The 22529-nt window shown below is 33.2% G+C and overlaps 1 protein-coding gene across 4 annotated transcripts in view; it reads left to right on the plus strand.

Moving 5' to 3' along the window:
* Positions 1–22529, plus strand: part of LOC143232687 (poly(rC)-binding protein 3-like) — a 227109-nt gene that overhangs the window by 64494 nt on the left and 140086 nt on the right. Inside the window, exon 2 of one of the 4 annotated variants that reach the window (XM_076468421.1) lies at positions 21233–21369. The exons of the other annotated variants lie outside the window; for them this stretch is intronic. The gene's annotated coding sequence lies outside the window, so the exon portion shown is untranslated. The remainder of the gene's footprint in view (positions 1–21232; positions 21370–22529) is intronic. 4 annotated transcript variants of the gene reach the window in all.

The following is a 22529-nucleotide window of genomic DNA, read 5'->3' on the forward strand; positions in this document are numbered from 1 at the left end:
CACAGAAAAGAGAGGTTATAACATGTTACACGGGTTGTCGAATTTAGCAGTTAAAAAATATATTTTAGAACACAGTCTCTCTCTTTTCAATATTAATACTTTCAACAAACCACCGTTTATGAAACTCCAAAAACTACCGAAAGTTAACTAGGAAACTTAGTTCGGAAGGTATAACAGCTTTGTTAAAGGTGAATTTTCAACAAATTTAATAATTGCCTTAGAAACTGTACTTTGGTTAGGTATAATTCCTATGTGGTTGTCATATTCTTAAACACTTTAGTTTTTGAGTAAAAAATGAAACAAAATATGCTGGTCCTTAAATTCAAGTTCCTCTCAGTCATTCGGCTGTTTCCGTGACGTTTTACAACTATGACGTAATAGTTGCCAAACAAGCTTCGTTGTGCGCCGACCATTTTGTTCCTTTCAGTGCTGGTGTTTTATGTTAATCTATCGGTGCTTTTTTCGGATTTCATACTTTGTGAGACTATTTTTTGTCTTGATATTGCTACTTTATGTTTATTTTATGATAACATGGTTTACTGCGTTACTTATGGTTGTAAAAACGGTTCGGCATCGGTCAAAAGCTTCTTTTCGTTTCCGCGCAAGGAGAAGGAACCGGCAAGGTGGCGACACTGGACTCCTTCACACAATGCAGAGCTTTGTCAAGATCACTTTGAACGCTCATGTTTTGTGTCGGATTCCACTGTTTTGGATTCCGTGGGTTTCAAGCCAGGCAGGTTGAGACTGAAAAAACCATCAGTAGTAGACAGGATCGTCCCCACCATCTTTCCTCGTGTAGAGCTGAGGACTGATCTCAGCCTGCAGCGTACAGGTTCCACCTCTCTGAAGCCATCCCTTGCCATCACGAAAAGAACAAACTTAAAGGTATGTGTGCAGTATAAAGCGATAACCAATAACTAGTATAATATAATAATTTAAAAAATACAAGTTTTTGAAGAATGTAACTAGGCATACACATTTCACATTCATGAGCGTGTTTTGCATTTGTGGCACCTGAAAGTCAGTGAAACCTTGATTTTTTAGTCTAGACAGCGGACAAATCTATCCCAAGTAGAGTATATTCCAAGTTTAAAAGCTGGTAGATCATTCTGTAGATGTTTTTGTGTCATTTTTAAATATGGAAAAGTTTGAAGAATTCCATTTTTCAAATTTAACATTTCAAGATAAATTAACTATTCAGACTGCTACATCTAGTTTGATTTTATAGACAGAATTGTGACGTAATTATGAACAAAATTCATTTTGTTACGAGTCATAAATACCCGGTACAATGATTGTGAAAGGGCCGAGTATTAGTTACCATAGTCGGCAAAGTATAAACACATAAACCCCAGTCTGTAATACCAATAATTTATAAACACCAGACAGGTTTTGAGATGCTTAAAATTGCACGTGAAATAATACAGACCATATTTGTTGTCATGACTTAGGCTTACCATTCTTCCACTGAAGGTATGATCGACTCGCGACCTGGCCCGGCATGGCCAAGCGCGTTAAGGCGTGCGACTCGTAATCTGAGGGTCGCGGGTTCGCATCCCCGTCGCGCCAAACATGCTCGCCCTTTCAGCCGTGGGGGCGTTATAATGTGACGGTCAATCCCACTATTTGTTGGTAAAAGAGTAGCCCAAGAGTTGGCGGTGGGTGGTGATGACTAGCTGCCTTCTCTCTAGTCTTACACTGCTAAATTAGGGACGGCTAGCACAGATAGCCCTCGAGTAGCTTTGTGCGAAATTAAAACAAACAAACAAACAAACAAACACACTCGCGACCGGCCTGGGCGCTATCAGTATCACTCACAGTTCCGCTACTCTCGCTCATGGAACTGTCCTCATCACTAGAACTTGTCAGATCTGTGTCAAAAGTAACTGTCCTAGGTTCGTTCAGAGTAGGTTCGAATTGATATGGCGCTACTCGACACTGTTCAGAACACAAAGTCAAAACAGACTCCACCCCTGTTTCTCCGTATGCACTGGCCATGTTTACTTACATTCAACGCGCTGGCGTTGGCGGTTTGTTTGACAACTATTACGTCACAGTACTTTTTCTAGCAGCAAACGTAAAAACTAAAACGTTCGAATTGCCGCTCTGAAAGGGCTCTTTCTGCACCAAGTTCTATGCTTCATTTATTAGCATATATGTTTCATAAAAAATGTGAACCTGCAAAATTAATCAGTATGAGTAGTTCGTTTGACTCCAAAGTTTTCTTTTTTCTGTAAAATTCACCTTCAAGCTACAAGACAGAGCGTTGGTCACATTAGTGGCAATTGTCCGTCATAAGACAAACTATGGCATCGTTTACCACATTAGTCGTAAGAATGGTATAATGTGTCGTATTAGTGAAAAAGGATAATTGTTAAGAACACGCGAGGAAAAACATAAGAAAACCGTTAAAAGAAATGCAACGCTTTCTCTTTCTCCAAGATATCACACTCCCAACTGAGATAAATGTATAGTTTTAGACATCGCAAATATCTTGACAAATACGGTTTGTATAGAAACTGGTAATATGTTGTCGATAACATGAGTGATTTCTTTATTGTGCCTGAGATTGATATTCTTTTATGTGCTTATTACCAGTGTCGGATTCTGTGTCAACATATAATTATACAAGTATTATTTTATAGGTAGTATTAACACTGGTGATAGGGTAGTCCTCCCAAATGATAACTAGTTATTGTGGTTTTATATTTGTAATTTGTCTGCTGTATTTTTCTTTAGTTAACGTCTTCGTGTATACTTTTGTAGATCCACATATTGATACTGAACATTTAACACTTATAAGGAAATCGTGATGTAAAGAGAGAATGGAGATTCAAGTACACAAAAGAATGCAGTGCAAACTTGTGCACCTGAATAAAGTACAGAAAATAATGCAGTGCAAACTTGTGCACCCGACATGGCCAGGTGGTTAGGACACTCGACACGAAATCTGAAGGTTATGGGTTCGAATATCTGTCACATCAAACATGCTCCCATTTTCAGCCGTGGGGGCGTTATACTGTTAAAGTCAATCCCACTATTCGTTGATAAAATAATAGCCCAAGAGTTGGCGGTGGGTGGTGATTGCTAGCTGCTTTCCGTCTAGTCTTACATTGCTAAATTAGGGACGGCTAAGCCGGATAGCCCTTATGTAGCTTTGCGCGAAATTCAAAACAAATTATAAACTTATGTCCATTTAAGTACTGGTTTAAGCAGCAGTATAAAATTACACTATGATAAAGTATTTATCGAAGAACGTTTTTTTCACGTTTTGTTCTGTGAACAAAGAGCTGTTGCCATCTCTTTAACTTTTATTAAACGAAATGAAATTTAAGTAATACGTACAATTATTATTATCAAGGAGCATTTACTGCTAAGTTATAAACCAGTTGCTGTCAACACATCTGAGAGTAAAACTACTTAGAACACTTGATAAACACATTAATTTAGATCCACCTCACGAGTCCATGTAACGTCTTTAAAGGATGATTAGTATATATGTATCTTTTATTCTATGTATCATAAGTGTATAAGTACGTTATATGAATGTAATCAAAATTATATAAAAAAAAATGCTGCACAGCAGGCTTGCTCCAGTTCAAAAGTATCTGACGGGTAGGATGTTGTATTTTACTTACAACAAAGAAAACCAAATAATTTTTTTGTATGGTCACTAATCAGTATGGGTAACACTGTGTCTGTGTAGAATGTTATGTACTCACTATCCCCAGTTTAGTATACGGTGTATGGTGTTTAAATTATGCATTATAGGTGCTTTGTCAGGTGAAATTAATATTCAGCCTTCGTTGAGTAAATTAAGCAGTTTACCTCTAATGAACACTTCCTACAGTCCTTTGACTTCGGCGTTTAATATTGAAATGATGTATGATTTAATACATTTTAAGGGTATGTATTAAAGGCGTGTATAGTCATATGTTTGGTTGTAGGTTGTTTTACAGAAAATATTATACTTAGACTGTCAAATGAGTGTAGTTGCTGTAATTTATATATGACCGAAGAAGGTCGAAACGTTGTTCGCTCTTCTACATAGTGCTTTCTCTACCCATACCAGCCGTTTTTACATAAATATTTTTCTCTACAAGTGGGTTTTCTCGTCATCACGAAGTTGCTGTAATTGTTACTACAAATCATGATTGCTATTACAATTTCAGTTATTTAATTATGTTTTATCTACGTGTTAAACCTTTGCAGTTTTGAGAATATAGACGCTAATATATATATATATATTTCAAATTTGAAAAGGGATATGACGTAAGCTTCTCTAAATCAGTCGATACTATGTTACGCTTCCTGGACGTAAAATTAAATGCTTGCGTGTCAATTCAAGAATTATCGAATTTCTAGACGTAATATTAAATTACTTGTACTTTAATTCAACAGTTATTGAAGCCTCTGAACCAAAGGAATGAAAAACAGAATGAGGTAAAGATCTTGAATGTGTCAAAACCGTTTAAGAAAAAGTTAATATATATTTACATATTTACTGTGTGGTTATTTTAGCTTCTTTTGTTTTCCATCTAGATACATTGAAGCATGTATGTAAATATATAACTAACTACATAGTTCTTAGTCAGAGAATATTCCTTTGGAAGTCATAGAATCTCGATTATCCATCCTGTTTCTTACGACACTACAAAAGTCGATTGTGTCAAACATTACGCATGTGATAATATTTGAAAATTTAAACACGAGAACTTTATTTACGTATCATTCAATGTCTTCCGATTCATACGTTAAAACTAACAAATGCGAAGTCGTTTTATTTAGGAATTCCGCTGATAAGAAACTTGATTTGTGTAATTTAATATATTTTAATTTATTTTATTTAATATATTATCGTAACAATACTATCCTTTCTGTGAGTTTATTGGTGACAAATGAAATCTGATGACATACGTTTGATGGCAAAGTTTCGGTTGAGAAACACTCATGAAATTATTGGCACCACTGTTATGGAACCGTAGTGACGTAACACTAGATACAGACTGTTTACATCGTATGATGCTCACGAATGAGCAGTTTTAAATTTTGTTTTTGATCCCGTTTTAAGTTTCACGTGGGGGCATGATAATGTGCGGTCAATCCCACTCGTTTGTGAAAGAGTAGCCCAAGAGTTAGCGATGGGTGGGAATGACTATTTGCTTTTCCTCTAGTCTTACACTGCTAATTTATGAACGGCGAACGCAGATAGCTTTCGTATAGCTTTGCGCGAAATTCGAAACAAATCAAATAAGCAACGAAGAAGACTTTTTAAATTTTGTTTATTTCTATGATAACTAACTTTAAAAATCAGTTAATTTAGAAAAATTGCTGACAGAACCTTTGCACGTACACCAATATAATATACTTTTCAAACGTTATTTAGGCCCGACGATTTTCAAAGAGGGTGTTGGATATGGTAACTAATATAAATGCTACAAATTTATTATATTTAACTTTCAAATGTTTTAATAAGTTGTTTCCAAACACTACTAACTCGTCAAGGTGATCTTAAATTATAATTATTTTGTATAGTGAGACGTAAAGAGTTATGGACAAGTCAAATGGAACGTAGGCTAAAAAGGACCAAACCATTGAATTAGATTTTTCAGATAAGTGGTTAACTTTCCAGCGATCTCCAGCATTCTCTTAGTCGATATTTCTACTTTCTCGTCAAATACTTGTAGTGACATTTGATTAAAGCACGCTGGACGACTTTCCTACATTGGATGTATGAACGTGTCATGTGTATGAAACTTAATTTGAATAAGAGCAATTTTCTTTTATGAATAAAATCAAGTTATTGAAACCGGTACATATATAATTTCCTACGTCATTATAAAGCAACCATCCCGTCGATGACAACGTTTCCTTTTTGTTTTGACACTTAGCGACAGCATAAGAAAAAAAAACTGTGTGGAAAAACGTTTTTGTTCTTATACTAGTGGCCGAAGACTTACTGAATTTTTTTTTACCAATCTTGTGCTATATATTTGAATGTTAGTTTTATTCGTTATCATTTCCTTAAGATGAATTTAATTTTCATTATATATTGTTTAAAAGTAATCCCAAGTAAAAAATAAATAAATCAAAAGTTGAAACTTATTGTTAAACACAGATTACCACTGTATGTTTGACCATTAATGATGAAGCTTGGGTATAAACGGAACCAATGTTTGGATTTGGTAAACTTTTTCGAAATAGAACTGACCTCTCTCTGGAGGTTTTACAAGTATAATTTAACTATATGTTTAAAAATCGAAATTCGTGCTTATTTAATGTTGTGTTTAGTACACGTCCTTATTGGTTTATATTAGATATTATTACTTCACTATTTTGATATACTTAAAGTTGATATGATGAAATTATTTGTTTTGGAGCATGTAGCAAAGGAAATAACATTAATAACAAATGCAGGTCTTGCTGAGAACCCGACCATGATGAATATAAAATAGTTTAAGGAATTAATGTAAAACAATTGAAATAAAAGAAACATTAAGTTTATATAGCAATCCTTTTAAACTCGTTGAACAGGAAAGGAGACAGGAATAATAATAATAAATGATAGGAAATGTAAAAAGAAATGTTTAAATGAGAGCTTTAAATAAATCAAAATAACTCATAAAGACATAACAGCTAGTCATAAACAAGTAGGCATCACTATATCCTAGCAGGATAATAAGTATTCTCTCTAGAAGTGTGTTAATCACCTTTATCTAGTCTCATTTCACTACTTGTCACTCCATAACTCGTCAGAAAGGTCTGCTCAATTAATACAATAAAAAAGACACGATCGATGCCATCAGATAAATTTTCAAAAAAAAGTGGGGGACTAATTGGAAAATTGAAATTAAAAGAGATTATTAGATAGTTTTTAATTCAGTCTAGCAATACATGTATACAGATCAAAGTCAAGTTGCTTTAAGCCTTATTTGGTTCTGGATTTTTCGTATAGAGAGAGCCACATGCATATAGCTGTATTTAATTTTGAGCTGACTTTTATAAGAAACAGCAGGTTAACATAACCTACTTCCAACTCTTGTGTTACTTGTGTCTGACCGAATAATAATGAAATTTAATAAACGTTCTTATAAAGCAGCCCAGCCCTAAAGTGTTTTAGCAACAATGGAGCGTGAATGATGAGAGCTTTGAGCCACGCTCGATTCTGTCTTAAGTCAGATTTTCCTAAACGATTAGATCAATTAAATAAAGTTATTGAATCATACTTGAAAACAGATTGAATTTAGCTGCTATTTTCTAATTTTTAACCAAATAGATAAAACGTATATATCTTCTGAAGTCAACAGCAGAAAGTAGATGGACAGAAATTGATGACTAGAATAAACAAAATTATATTTCAGTCTTCTCTTGTGATAATCAGTAAATGCAGTTTTTTACATATTATTTGAATTTTACATGATTTTACACGGTGTTAGTTCATTCTAAGTCCGTCTCTTAATTGGAAGTGCTTAAATCTAGAACAGAGTTTCAACTTGCTCCAATGTCTCAACGGTCAGCAGTTTCGGTACCCATGGTTGTCACAGCACAGATATTCGAATTTGTAGCATGGTGCTTAACAACAAGAATACAGACGAAACACTGTTTATCATTTTGTTTGCCATATCAACAGTATTCAGAATTGTTTCCTTTCTGTTAAAAGCAAATGTTATGTATTTTTAATTTCATTCACTTTCATCCCTGGTCAGATGACATATTGTTTTCTTTTTTAAAAAAGGAAGTGGGTGCCACTGCCAGTGATGCCTCCTTCTCCGGGAGCTCATGCTCCGACTTAGCTTGTGCTTACCGTGAATTTCGTCACGTTTAGAATGACAAACCACGTAGCTCTTTTGAATCCGGTCGCTCTACACATAGAATATTAATAATTCCTTACAGGTGTACGACACAGAAAGATTGCAACAGAACTTATCACAATGACAAACATTGGTTACACTGAGTACTTACGTACATGGGTAACGGGTCGAGGTCTGTACACAGTTTTTTTTCATATATCCGAAATTAACATCATACAAATAAATAAATACAGGATAAAATTCCCTGACCAGAAATATGTTTTTTTTTTCCTCTGTATAACATACACTTGATAATTAGGTCTCTTAATGTTTAGCAGAATAGTTCCAAACATATATCATAACTATAATATGAACACAACATACGTTTTTTTGTGATTCTTTAACGCCAATAGTTTCTAAAAATTCATTACTTAGCGCTCGAAATTATTTTTTCATAGTGACTAAAATAACATATTAAAGTTTTTCTTTCACATTTTTTCAGTATTCACAATAATTTCAATATTTATGGTAATGGTTGTTGAGGTTATTAAATACAGTTTAGTTTCCATAAACAGTCGTCATTTGAATCTATATAATTTCGTTTCCTGCATGAAACGTAGAAATCATGCAATACTAGCACTAGCATATTGTTAACATACATACTCATTTAAAACGGATCGAACGGCGATTTGTTCGTATTATTTTTCATGACAGTACAACTAAGGGAACTGAGTACGATCACCATGGTCCAGCTTTTATCAAGTCTATTAATCCTACTTTGTTTTTAATATCAATTAAACAGAATAGTTTTCATGGTAATTCAAGAAGAATGAGAAAAAAGAATTATATGCACTCAGCCATCAGTTGTTACCTTGTCATAAACACTAAATTCATATTTGATGAAGATAAATCTATTGATGTACAATCCGTTATTTTCACTTGCGGTTGTGACTAATGAACCTTCTAGAAATTCATTAGTGTAACTACTCATCTGTATAAATGTATATCACACGAGTTCTGTTATCGATTATGTTAAATTGTAATGATATTTCCCCGTGTGCAATTTTTTAATGGATGAATTATTCTTGTCTCAAAATATGCTGAAAGAAGTGGTTTAAATGATCGAATTTTCAATGGAGAGTTGCTATAAAACAATAACGATAGGTTTCTGAAAATGACTTGTTTTAGGTTGCGAACGAGCTTCTAAATCTACTGCTACAAACTGTATTTCTTAGAATATTATTTCAGCCTGGTAAATATTAGTGAACTATATGTGACACCAGTTCTTCACTTAATCAATCTGAATATTTTAACTACTTGTGGAAAATCACAATAATGGATTATAAATGCATATAACGTGAAACACTTCATCTAATTTAATTGTAATGTTATAAATCATTACAGTAGATCCGTGATAGGGGGCCCGGCATTGTCAGGTGGTTAGTGCGCTCGACTTGTAATCTCAAAGTCGCAGGTTCGAATTCCCGTCGCACCAAACATGCTCGCCCTTTCAGCCATGAGGGCGTTATAATGTTATGGCCAATCCCACTATTTGTTAGAAAAGAGTACTTTTAAGAGTTGATGCCTTCTCTCTTGTCTTACACTGCTAAATTAGGGACGGCTAGCGCAGATAGCCTTCGTGTAGCTCTGCGCGAAATTCAAAAACAAACAAACAGACTGTGATAGGGATCGCAAAGAATTGTACAAAACTATAATAAAACGTTCGGACAAAAAGCACTTTAACAGTAAATATTTATTTCAAACAACATTTAAATCTTCACTATTGATTACTAAGTCTTTACACAAATAGAAATGTACAAAAACAAGGAAAATAAAATCATCTCAAAACGGCCAGTTAGTACGTCTTATTATTATTATTCTCTCATCAGCCTACAACAAAAACAACTTGATATACTGAACCTAAACCTTTCATAGAATTCTAAGTAAGGTACTGCTAAGGTCATACGAGTATTGAAAATTCAATTTGTTTTCTGTGTTTTACATAATATAAAAAAAATCATAATTCTGGTATAAATGATATCATTATTCCTTAAAGTTAGCTTTGTAACATATATTTATTCAATGTTTTATACACTATGCAATCGGTGTCTTTAGGGAGCTAACCTCTATATTATGTATGAAGTAAAAATTGTATCAGCTAGCTACTAGCTGTGTTTATCATAATTACAGCGTATAAAGTTAGCTACCATATCAAGTAATCCTTTACCCGTAGGTGAGCATAAAAAAATGCCAGCAAATCAAATAAATATAAATAGGGAATATAAAAGCCTGCAAACAGGGATCACAAAGGAAAACAAGGTTAGTCATACTGAAAACATTATTTACTTAAGCTATAACTCTCTATTTTAATTCTACCAAATGTAGTTCTAGGTAACAACAAGGAGCCAAAATAAGGGTTTGTAGTTTGAGTAAATAATGTTTATAGTATATTCAACCGTGATTTCTTGCTGTTTTACTGTCCCTGTTTAAAGGTTTTTAAATTCCAATTTTTTAAATTTATTATATACAAGGTATAATTAAAAGAAGCAATTTAAGCTTAATACAAGTTTAGTAGCCAACTCGTGAAATGTGCTGTTTTTGTTCAGAATATTTTCACTGACGAGGTCAGATTGTCTATATTATTTTGGTTACTTTTTCCTCAGAGTCTCATTATTGGTGACGATCCAACGAGCCTAGCATTTTAGTAACTCAAATAAACATATCTTATAAGGGCGAAGTGATTTTAACAGTTTTTCTCACATCTTAATTTAACCCGCTGTCAACATTTTATATCATAATTTCTGAACATTTGTGGTTGAAAGTACATTGGCAAAGATCAGGCAGTCGGTATGTTAATACTTAAAGGTTTATACTTTTACCTTTATTTATAAAACTTGTTTTTTGTATTTGACTGTTCAGAGTTAAATGCGTTATATCAAGAAGATTTTGTATATGCAAATCAGCAAGTTACGTTACAGTCACAACTTCTACAAAGTCGCAGTGAATCTGAATATATCAGAACTACATTTTGACATTGTTTGCTGTTTGTAGGTAGTGTGATGTCACTGAAGATAAACAGTTTATGCGAAGGATACAGATGTGTTCATTTCCTTTATACTTAATGTAGTGGAAAACAGAGGAATATGGATCAAACTGAGCACAAGTCGTACTCCAAAGTGAGACATCTTGTAATAGGTGAAGATTCGTGAAACACATTTTAAAAACGCTACTCAAGTCGCGTGTACACTAGTTGCTTCCACCGTCAGTTCAACAGTCTCATACCTCATGTAGCTGGACAATGAAACGGGTAGTCATGCTATTCCATTTGAAGACATGTCGCTTAACTCGCCGAACGTATCGCCTATGTATTTCTGTGCGGTCGGACTGTATAAACAGAGCGGGGTACCAGTTGTCCTCACACACAGTAGGAGCATTATAGAAAGCTGCAAGGAGAAGGGTGTCTGCTTTGAACAAAACACCCTTATGACGGAGTGTTTTTGCAATTAAAACAACGCTGAAAGTCTATCGTCAAGATACACTGTCGTCATACAGAGAATGACTGAACATGGATATATGGATTAAGGCTTTAAAGTAGTCTCAATATAGCATGCTTAACCTCTGTCCATATACATATACATACTTCTATCGCACCATTAATAGCTTTGACATGATTATAGTCTGACGCTTTCCTGAACCTTGCTGTAATTATTTTCTGTGTGTCTATGTTATCTCCAGTACTACTTAGCATGCAAATCTTTCTCTAAGTCCCGTCGCTTCACTAGGAAATTAAATGCTCTTGCCTTTCAGTGTAAAGTTATATCCGCTATAACCTACTTCATCTGATGCATCCTCGAGGTTATATGAAGTTGATACTTTTTTGTCATCAAAAATTGTCGCAGTTGAAGACACCTAAGCACGGTTTTATCAGTTTTAAATATCAAAGAGCAGAGATTACAGTGAATAATAATTTAAAATTAACTCACTTCGTCCACTTGTATATTCGTGCAGATTTTCAGGTGAATCGTGATTAAAACCTTTGGAGCTGAAGAAGGAGAATGAACTGGGTTTGGTTTGTTTTGAATTTCGCTCAAAGCTACATGAGGACTATCTGCGCTAGCCGTCCCTAATTTAGCAGTGTAAGACCAGAGGGAAGGTAGCTAGTCATCACCACCCACCGCCAACTTTTGGGTTACTCTTTTACAAACGAATAGTGGGACTGAACGTCACATTATAATGTCCCCAAGGCTGAAAGGGCGAGCATGTTTGAAGTGACAGGGATTCGAACCCGCGACCTTTAGATTACGAGTCGAGCTCATTAACCATCTAATCATGTCGGGCCAAATCAACTGGTAATGATGTTTGTATGTACACGTAACTTTTCAACAGTGTTTGTATTCTTTTTTTATGTTTCTTATATAGAAGTAAAATATTATCACAGGGAATTCCCATAAAGGAGCTACTTAGTGGAGTATTACATCTTATCCTTCACCATTGGTAGAGAGGTAGTATATCCTATCCTTTACCACTGGAATGAAGTGGTACATTTTATCCTTTACCATTGGTAGAGGAGTAGTACATCCTATCCTTTACGATTGGAATGGGGAAGTGCATTTTATCCTTTACATTAGTAGTGGGGTATTATATCTTATATTTTACCGTTCGTAAAGCTACGATTACAGTTCCAAGATATACACTGAATTATAATTAACGTAATGGTTTATAAGATATGATTTTGTAAGATATAACTCAGCATGGTCAACGGGAAACCAAAGTTTGTAAGCGGTTTTTAGACCTTGACGTATTTCTGTACTTTACACAAAAAGCCGAAAGTATAAATGGTCACTACCATTATAATTTATTTTAACCTTATTACTTTAAAAATCAATGTCTTCTACTGCCTTCCCCGTTTTTCCTATATGTGCAATAAATTCAAAAGGTACGTATGAAACAGAAGGATTTATTCAAATGAAATGTAATTCCTTGTTATATCTTAACAAAACAGATAGTGATTATACCGTACATCTGGAAATGATAAATGTTGAGATCTTTCAGGGGTTAAATTGGGGCGGAACAATTCGGAACGGAGTTTTGCCTTTTGGGGATTCAAGCCATCAACATTCCTCCTCTTCTGTTTGGAATGCCAAGGTGGATCACAAAAGGGAGTTTCGTATTTTTCAAAATCGCGATTTAATCACTGCAAATCTTGAATGTGAAATTAAACTTATTAATCTTTCCCATTTTTTGTCGTTCCGTCAGTATTTATAATGTTTTTGTTTTTTCCACACTCAAACAAACTTGGAACATTCTACAAAATTGAAAGACATTTTTAAAGCTGAAATTTTATATATCAAAGGTTGAAAATAAAATGTTAAAACAAACTTGTGGAACGGCTAGACATGAAACTCGCTATCTTTAGGGATTTGTTGCATAATGATATATAACAATCACATTACGTTATCCATCAAGTCATTGCAGAACTCGTAAAAGGATGTTTTGTTAAAATTCGAACTGTTCATGATTTCGTTTACTCAAGAACAACCTTTGCTAATTAGTTAAATCGTCTATCATCTCTGTAGGTCATACGTTGTCTAAGATGCGAAGAAAAAATTTACCATTAACGGATTGTATAAATATTTCATAAGTGGCTCTAATTAGACTATTTATTTTACATATAAGAGTAATAGTACGTTTGTTGAAGATTTACATACCTTTCTCGTTGGATATTTTCAGTATATAGACAAGTTTAATGAAGTGGTCAGCTTTCCTGTTAATCGTTTCACGACGTCGAAAGAATGTCATTTGATAATTACTACGTATCTTTCAAGGTTAATGGTTAAAAGAGGCCTATAATATTATTTGTGTAAGGAAGAGATGCTTAATATACACATAATTACGTTAATTATATACAACACTTTTACTAATCATCACGTGACACTAATTGCTTAATTCTTACACATTTTTAACATTTTTAATCAAAGTTTGGTGTTTATTCAATAGTAATATGAGGAAAAACTACAACCATGTAAGACTATGTTTCATTGTTTAGTTGAATTTTGCACAATGCTACCTATTTGAGGGCTATCTGCGCTAGCCGTCCCTAACTTAAAAGTGATAGACGTGAAATTATTAATCACATTTTAAATCCCCACGAATGAAAGAGCGAATATATTTAGTGAAGGATACAAACCTGCAACCCCACGACTCGGGCGCCATAACGACCAGACCTTACTAGTTTTTTTCTTAAAAGAAAGACAAGCGGTGTTTGTAGTGGATACTAAATATTAATACTGCTGGATTAGATCGCTGTATAAAAATTAATTATCCTCATTGCTGCCATCTATTTAACAAGAAGTCTCTGGCTCTACAGCAGCAGAAATGGTAGGGCATATTATAGATACCATACTTGGCATTTACACTTTGTTTTTAAAAGTTTACATGAATATGCTTTTATTATAAGGAATCTTGAGGTTTATTCCGATCTATAATTGGATAACGTTTAGAGAAAGTTTGGTTGTTTTTTGTCAGTAGAACTGGGTGATTTGTTTTTCACCGTAATTCAGAAAATGACCATATAATTATTGTAATACATTATCTATGGACCACTTACCATTCCCAAACATTTTGTGAAACCTGTGAGGAAATATTGAGACAACGAACCAGACTATCTGAGTGTTTTTTCTTGTTGCAAAGTCTGGTTCAGACTTGATCTGTAAATACATCTGTGTTCAGGAGTAATAAACTTTATGGGTATATCCGTTGACCTTTTATGAAATGGTGATGAAAGAGAAGACGATTCAGGATTAGATAAGGAACAAAGAATACTAAGATTCTTAGTGAATTATTACAATAATAAGATAATAGAGGAATACTAAAATAATGGCAGCAGCATGATCTCAGTACGGAAGTGATCCTTTTTAGTAGAATAGAAATATCTTAATGGTTACTTAGACCAAAGAAAACAACGCAGCAAGATGATCCCTGGATTGTGTCAGACTTAGCCGTGGTTTGATTTAGTTTGTTTTGAATTTCGCGCAAAGCTAAACGAGGGCTATATGCACTAGCCGTCCATAAATTAGCAGTATAAGGCTAGAGGGAAGGCAGCTAGTCATCATCACCCACCGCCAATTCTTGAGCTACTCTTTTACGAACGAATAGTGGGATTGACCGTCATATTATAACGCTCCAACGGCTAAAAGGGCGAGCATGTGTGGCGCGATGGTGATGCGAACCGCGACCCTCGGATTACGAGTTGCACGCCTTAACCCACCTGGCCATGCCGGGCCCAACAAAACATGGATAACAAGAAAAAATAAACTAAAATGCTATAAGTGCTGTATTTAAAAGTCTTTAATTTCTGCTGAATTTTTTATATATATTCTAAAAAAATAATATGAGTGATTTCACCTGGATGTAGTTTGTCCACCACAATTAGTGTCGTAACACAGTGGTTTCTAAACTTTTAATAGCGGTGTCCATTATTTCAGCAAAATTTCCGTTAAAGTAATTTTCGCAAGAGATAACAAGAAAATCAATATTTTTACCCGTTTTTAATAGTTTGTTTTAAATGCTTGTAAGGGGAGAGTTAATATGAGAGCGAGGAAAATATTGAGAACAAAGCAATAGTTTTCTTAGGTTATCATCGTCCCCATGTGTTCTGTTTCTTTTAGGATTCTCCTGGCAAAAGGCGCCACCACAATTTTGAAAATAGTCTTTCTGAAAATAAAAAGATAGTTACATAAATTACAAGTTTAATGGGTGGCAAGTCGAACACATTGTTACTCAAAGCTTAGTTTACAGGAATAAAGCTGTCAAGTCAACAAAGTTAATAAACATTATGACGTCATTCATTTCCTACGATATAAGAAACTATATCAACAACATTTCAAATCAGATATGGAAAAAATAGATAAACAGTAAGTTATTAATGAAATGTTTTACTAAGGTTAAAATACACTATCATGGTATTTATAAGTATCATTTATTTAAAAGTATTACCAGATAAACATACGTATTTATTTGTTTGGCATTTTACATATTTATGAATCAATGATGTTTTAGGTGAAAACTAGGAAAACTAAAAGTAAGTTTCAATATCCATTTCATACGGTTAACATGGCAATGTCTTTACTGTGTTATACTGAATACGATGTCAAAAGCCTGATAAAACCATATTGTAACCTTCGTTAGCTTGTTTATTTTTTAATATTGAATATTTAGCCAAAAACTCATATTTATTATAAATATTTACATGAACGTAAAGAAGTAATAATTTCATTTTATAAATTAAGCCAACAATAACTGAAGTAAGTTCTACTGTTATTCAATTCTGCTAATCACCTGATAAATGTACTGAGTTATTATTTTCGAAAATACTGACTGAAAATAGTGCCTGTATTAGCAAAGTTTATAAAAACAACCGACAGAACTAATACGACAAATAATCAGTTAGAATATTTTCACAATCTTGAAAGTGACCGATAAATTATTTTCATTCTACAAATGACGAGTGACTGGAAATCTAGAGATAAAAATAAACATATTTTTATTCGGAAATCCTCTACAGTCTAAATTTCCTACGTAAAAACAAAAAGAAATCAACAACTTTCTTTTTCTGAGATTATTAGAAGTAAAGAGTTCTGTATATCTCTATGAAAAAGGATTATAATAGAACTGCAGGAGAAAAGCAGACACGTAGTGGTTTGAATCCATCAAATCGATAAAAAGTTAGTATTTTCTTAGTTTATATAACTATTTGGACGTGTATTCCCAACACTTAAATAACATTTCAGACAACAAAGCAGAAACAAAAATCCTTGCACGTAAAAAGGAAACAAATAAAACTAAGACACAATGACTGTGTGTAGGTATCTTTACAGCTGTATGGTACTACGTCTACAGATAACCCTCTTAGTAGGCTTGTTTGTCTGCTGTTGATGTATGAGACTTCGTGCTCTTAGTAGGGTACGTTCCAGGATTGTTTGTCTGTCATTAATGTATGAAACTTTGTGCTGTTTAGTAAGGTACGTTCCAGGATCGTTGGTATGTCATCAATGATGATACTTCGTATCCAAAATAAGATGTTTAAAAATGTTATGGAAAATAGGAAGTCATTGTTTAGATTTTCTTTTTTCAGAGAGGTACATATGGGCGAGATTTGCAAAAACGATCAGTACTAGATGATGCGATTCAGTAGTGAATTCCTAGAAGGTTAAAATCAATGGAAACAAATCTCTGAATACTTATACATTGATGTAAAAGTGTAAGTTAAACAGATTATAATTACATTTTAGAACGGATTTTTAACCTCTGTAATGTCACATTTTTTGTTGGCACTTACATAACAACTTGCCCATTCCGTCAGGAAATATTTTCAACCAGTAAACTTAATTTAGTAAGTTTTAAAGTCGTTAATTCATGACTTTTTATTTACTTGTGGATTTGAGTGCTTAATTTGTCAATATCGTTTCGAGAATACCTTACAGCACTAAAATTCGAAGTTCGAATCCCTGTAGTGGACAGAACGCAGATAGTATATTGTGTAGTTTACACTAAAATAAACAAAATAAACTTTTCAGTGCAATAATAAATTGTATTTAAATGTTATTTGCTTTCAGGTCACATCATTTGTATTTAAATGTTATTTGCTTTCAGGTCACATCATTTGTATTTAAATGTTATTTGCTTTCAAGTCACATCATAAAGCAAACTTTTAGTACAATCATGTAAGTACGCTTTGATCAACCAATTCTAATATTTGAAGTTGGCAAACCCACATTCAAAGTTTAATAATGTATTACTTGGCATGCCGTTCACGCTCATAGCGATATGTGTATATATACATTCTTTTCTGCAGTTTTGGCAACATTGGTATTCTCAATGAGCCGCTGGAACAAGGTTCGTGGTCTATTCGTACTGGCACCTTTCACAAAACACCGCATATAGAAACATCAAGAGCTTATGTCACATAAACTTGAAGTCATGTATTATGATTTCCCATCATCCCTATGATCCTTTAAGTATTTTTTTTTATTTCATTATTGTAGCAAAATAAAAAGTTGTATTTTTCATTTTTATTGACGAAACGTTCAACGTGCACTTGTTCCAAACTATCTGTTAGACATTCAACAACACCAAAGGATATATATGTAAAAAACGGCTCGTTTGGGTTGAGAAAATATTTTACGTAGAGTAGCGAACAACGTTTCGACCTTCTTCGGTCATCGTCAGGTTTACAAAGAAAGAAAGAGTTAACTGACTGAAACTGACCACATGTTTGAAAGGGGTTGTGTAACTGAGTGTCGGAATGTAGAGGGCGTGCTTAGATGTTTGAATACATAATTTTATATTAAAATTATTTATTACATTATTTTTAATATAGGTATAAAGGTGTTCCTTTGTATTGGTTTGTTTTGGGCTTGAGTCGTTGTATAAGTGAGGTTTCTTTAATTTTGCGTTTGTTTATGTTTGTTTCTTTATTTAGTATTTGAGTGTTTTTCTATGATTATGTTGTGTTTATTTGACTTGCAGTGTTCGAAAACGTGTGAAGGTGACTTTTTATGTTCTTTAAATCTGGTTTCCATTTTTCTACTTGTTTCTCCAATATAGAAGTCGTGGCAGTTATCACATTGTATTTTATAAATAATGTTGGTGTGGTGTTTGTCAGTGTAGTTTTTATATAGTATAGACCTCAGTTTTGTGCCTGGTTTTTGAATAAATTTGGTATTAATTGGAATGCCATATTTTGTTACTAGTTTTTGCCAAATGTTGGTTATTTTTCTGCTGACGTCGGGAATGTATGGAATGCAGCAGTATATGGTTTCGTGATTTTTGATTCGTGAGATATATTTACTTTTGTCGGTTGATCTTGCTTTCTGTCTAGGTGTGTGCGTATAATGTTTTCTACGATTTGTGGAGGAAACTTATTGATGTTGATGAAGTATTGTTTTATTTTGTCTAATTCTATACTATGTAAAAACTACACTGACAAACACAACACCAACATTATTTATAAAATACAATGTGATAACTGCCACGACTTCTATATTGGAGAAACAAGTAGAAAAATGGAAACCAGATTTAAAGAACATGAAAAGTAACCTTCACACGTTTTCGAACACAAGTCAAATAAACACAATATAACCATAGAAAACACTCAAATACTAAATAAAGAAACAAACATAAACAAACGTAAAATTAAAGAAGCCTCACTTATACAACAACTGAAGCCCAAAATAAACCAATACAAAGGAACACTTTTATACCTATATTAAAAATAATATAATAAATAATAATAATATAAAATTATATATTCAAACATCTAAGCACGCCCTCAACATTCCGACACTCAGTTACACAACCCCTTTTAAATATGTGGTCAGCTCCCGGTCAGTTACCTCTTTCTTTCTTTGTGAACCTGACGATGACCGAAGAAGGTCGAAACGTTGTTCGCTCTTCTACGTAAAATATTTTCTCAACCCAAACGAGCCGTTTTTTACATATATATTTCTCTACAAGTGGGTTTTCTCGACATCACTGATTAGCACCAAAGGATGCTATGTCACTATTTCTCAAGTACATAAATGATTAAAAATATATGTGAAATAATAAATATTCATTTTGCTCTTATATACTTTTTTGCTTCTCAAATGAATTTTTGGAAATTACAGTACTTATTTTAAATATCATTGAATTAGACATTCCATTGAATTTCCAGCCAGGTTCGTGTTATAATACAGTTACTAAATACAGCTTTTACTTTAAGTTTAAAATACGTTTAAGTTAAAAAAAAGTTTAAACTGTTATTTGAATATTGTGCGCAAAATATATTTCTACTGAGAAAGGTTACAACATAGGGCAGCAATAAACAAAACAAAACAAAAGTTTGTCTGTGATCTAAATACTGACAATATTACTGACTAACGCAAAAGAAATTTTAAGGTACTTTGTATACTCACTATTCTATAAGCTCCATTATGCATTTATACAGGTATTTAATATCATACAATTCAAAAAATACAAATCGTTCGATAAAAACGTGGCACTGTTTAATGTAAACCATGTTAGCATTTCGCATAAACACAGACTGAAATTTTGAAATTCTGATCGTAAGACATCGAAACAAAAGTAAAACATTATTTAAACGACGAAGTGCTTGAACACCAGCTTCTTACGTGAAGTCACAAAATGAAGTGCTATTATGTTGGGTAACTCTAAAACGCACGGTTTAAAATATTTCTGGTTTGGAGTCATGGTTATTAAAACCATAGAAAACTGTAAACGGGGGAAAAGAACCACGCAGTTTACCGTTCCTTGATTCATTTGACATATGGTATGCTACTGCCTAGACGTGTTACCGTTTCTTCCTCTCAGTGAAGAATAATGTTATAACCTATAAAGATTTTCGTTTTCTCTTTCACATACATTCCTACTGATGGAAAGATTGTTTGTTTGTAAAATGTTTGAGGCAGAACGTTTTATTGTTGTAGGTTTTATTATAATTTCTAAATACAAAGAAATACAGTAAATTTTTAACTTGCAGAGTAGCCTAATATAGGAATACACACTTCTTCCTGTATTTTGAGTTTTCCATTTTCTTGAAGCATAAATATCACCTGCACTTTATAAAAGATATTTATTAACCTTTACACAGATTCAAACACTTATATAGATATACGAAATGATACGTCTCTTAGTACTGTAAAGCTTTCTTTAAGTTTAATATGACACATCTTTTAGTACTGTAAAGTTTAATATGTTTCTGAAGTTTTCTGAGATAACCACTGTCAGGTAAACTTGTTCAAGCTCTAATAATCACATTTTTCTTATAACAATTCTAAATGTTAACAATGAATCTGTATCTATTTTTATCGTATCTAATGATTAGCTACGTTCATGAAATGTTTAACAACTTTATAGGTTAACAGAACTTATCTATTTAAATAGATGAAGATGGTGAGAGGAGAAATATATACTAAATAGAAAACGGTCACTTATGATATGACCGTAAAGTGTTGAAAATATTTAGTACTAACGAAGACGTAGAATTCCTATGAAATAAACAAGAATAAGATGTCAGTTTAATTGCCTAGTTGTTACTTCTATCAACTTAATGTAATCTAATGTATTTATCTAACTGTTTATGAAAATTTAAAACAAGGTTATATTTATTACTATGAAAATATCAACGAACTGGCCTTCACATTTTTCATGCACTTTATGTGGTTCATTGGTTTAAAAAATTAAATACTTAGTTTTATTTATAAACACCTTATATATTTATAGTTCTTGGTAGTCATACTGAACTTAAAGATCGCAGATGTCTTTGTAATTGTTTATTTATAAACACCTTATATATTTATAGTTTTTGGTAGACATACTGAACTTAAAGATCGCATATGTCTTTGTAATTGTCATCATTGGCTGGACGTATTTGTTTGTTTCAGAGTAAAACCACATCGGGCTCTATCTGTGTGATTCCCGGATTGTAAGCGGGTAAATTTAATGTTGCCCCGCCGTCAAGTTGTAGAGAATTCGCTTCAACAAGGAATTGTTTACTATACTTAACACCATAGAGGCTTCAGTGAGTGTTTTAATTAAGTTTTAAGGTCTAATACTCACCTTTTTCATGTAACAATTCTAAATGTTAACAGCGAATCTGTATGCATTTTTATCGTCTCTAATAATTATTTACGTTCATGAAATGTTTAACAACTTTGTAGATTAACAGAACTTATCTATTTAAATAGATGGAAGATAGGGGAAGGTATATAATATGCATTATTTTAACACTTCAGGATCTGTTTTATTGTATGTTAGTAAATTTGAATTTTTAAGGCTGGTATTGCCTAGCTCTGCTCGTTCCCCGAACTTCAACTGCACGCACACTGGGACTGTATATTAGCTTTTAGTATCTGAGATCACGCGCCAGTCCTTCGTGAGGTTCAGCATGTTTGTAGCATTAAACTAACATAAAATTGATAACTTGCAGTATATATTAGATTCTCGGCAGATGCCGAAACACATTTTAATGGACTGCTGTTTAAATTATTCATGTGGAAAAGCTTGCAACCGTACTTTTTCTCTACATAATACATAAACACACTGAATGTATACCTTACTGCTGCTAGCTAGATTTCCATACATTATTCATCGGCCTCAGATTCCAGTTTCACCTTCCATTGAGATTATTTTAGGCAGCTGTTTTCATATGCATGAAATTTTTATAGTTTTTATTTCTGATTTCTATTTATCGCTCTGTCTTAGTATCAATCCATCTTTCTCTCTATTAACGTTCGTCTTTTGTCTATATGTCGTTTTCACTCCACTTTGCTCTAGCTGTCTATTATGTACATATTTATTCTATCTGTCTAAAACGAAAAATAAAACAAATAGTTCTACTTTGTATCAGTAGACATTAATGTATATAAACGAAAAGCAAATTATTTTCTCCCTGCTTCATTAAAGACATATGTTATTCGCTTTACTTTTAGAAAGTAATTAAACTTCAAACTTTGATTTTTTTCCTTCGATGGTCTTTTATAGAAGCATTTGCTATTATTTGTATTCTTCTCCACATTCTATTATATTTAATATAAAACTCATTAGCTACGTGAACAAAAACCTTGAAATAGTTTCAGTTCTCTTATGTAAGATAGCTATTAATTTGTGTTTAAAAATATATGATATTTATTTCGATTAAACAAATCAAAGTTTCTTCCTTGGCTACGTAAAAATCCTGTC

Source organism: Tachypleus tridentatus, chromosome 11 (assembly GCF_004210375.1).
Source record: "Tachypleus tridentatus isolate NWPU-2018 chromosome 11, ASM421037v1, whole genome shotgun sequence".
NCBI lineage: Eukaryota > Metazoa > Arthropoda > Merostomata > Xiphosura > Limulidae > Tachypleus > Tachypleus tridentatus.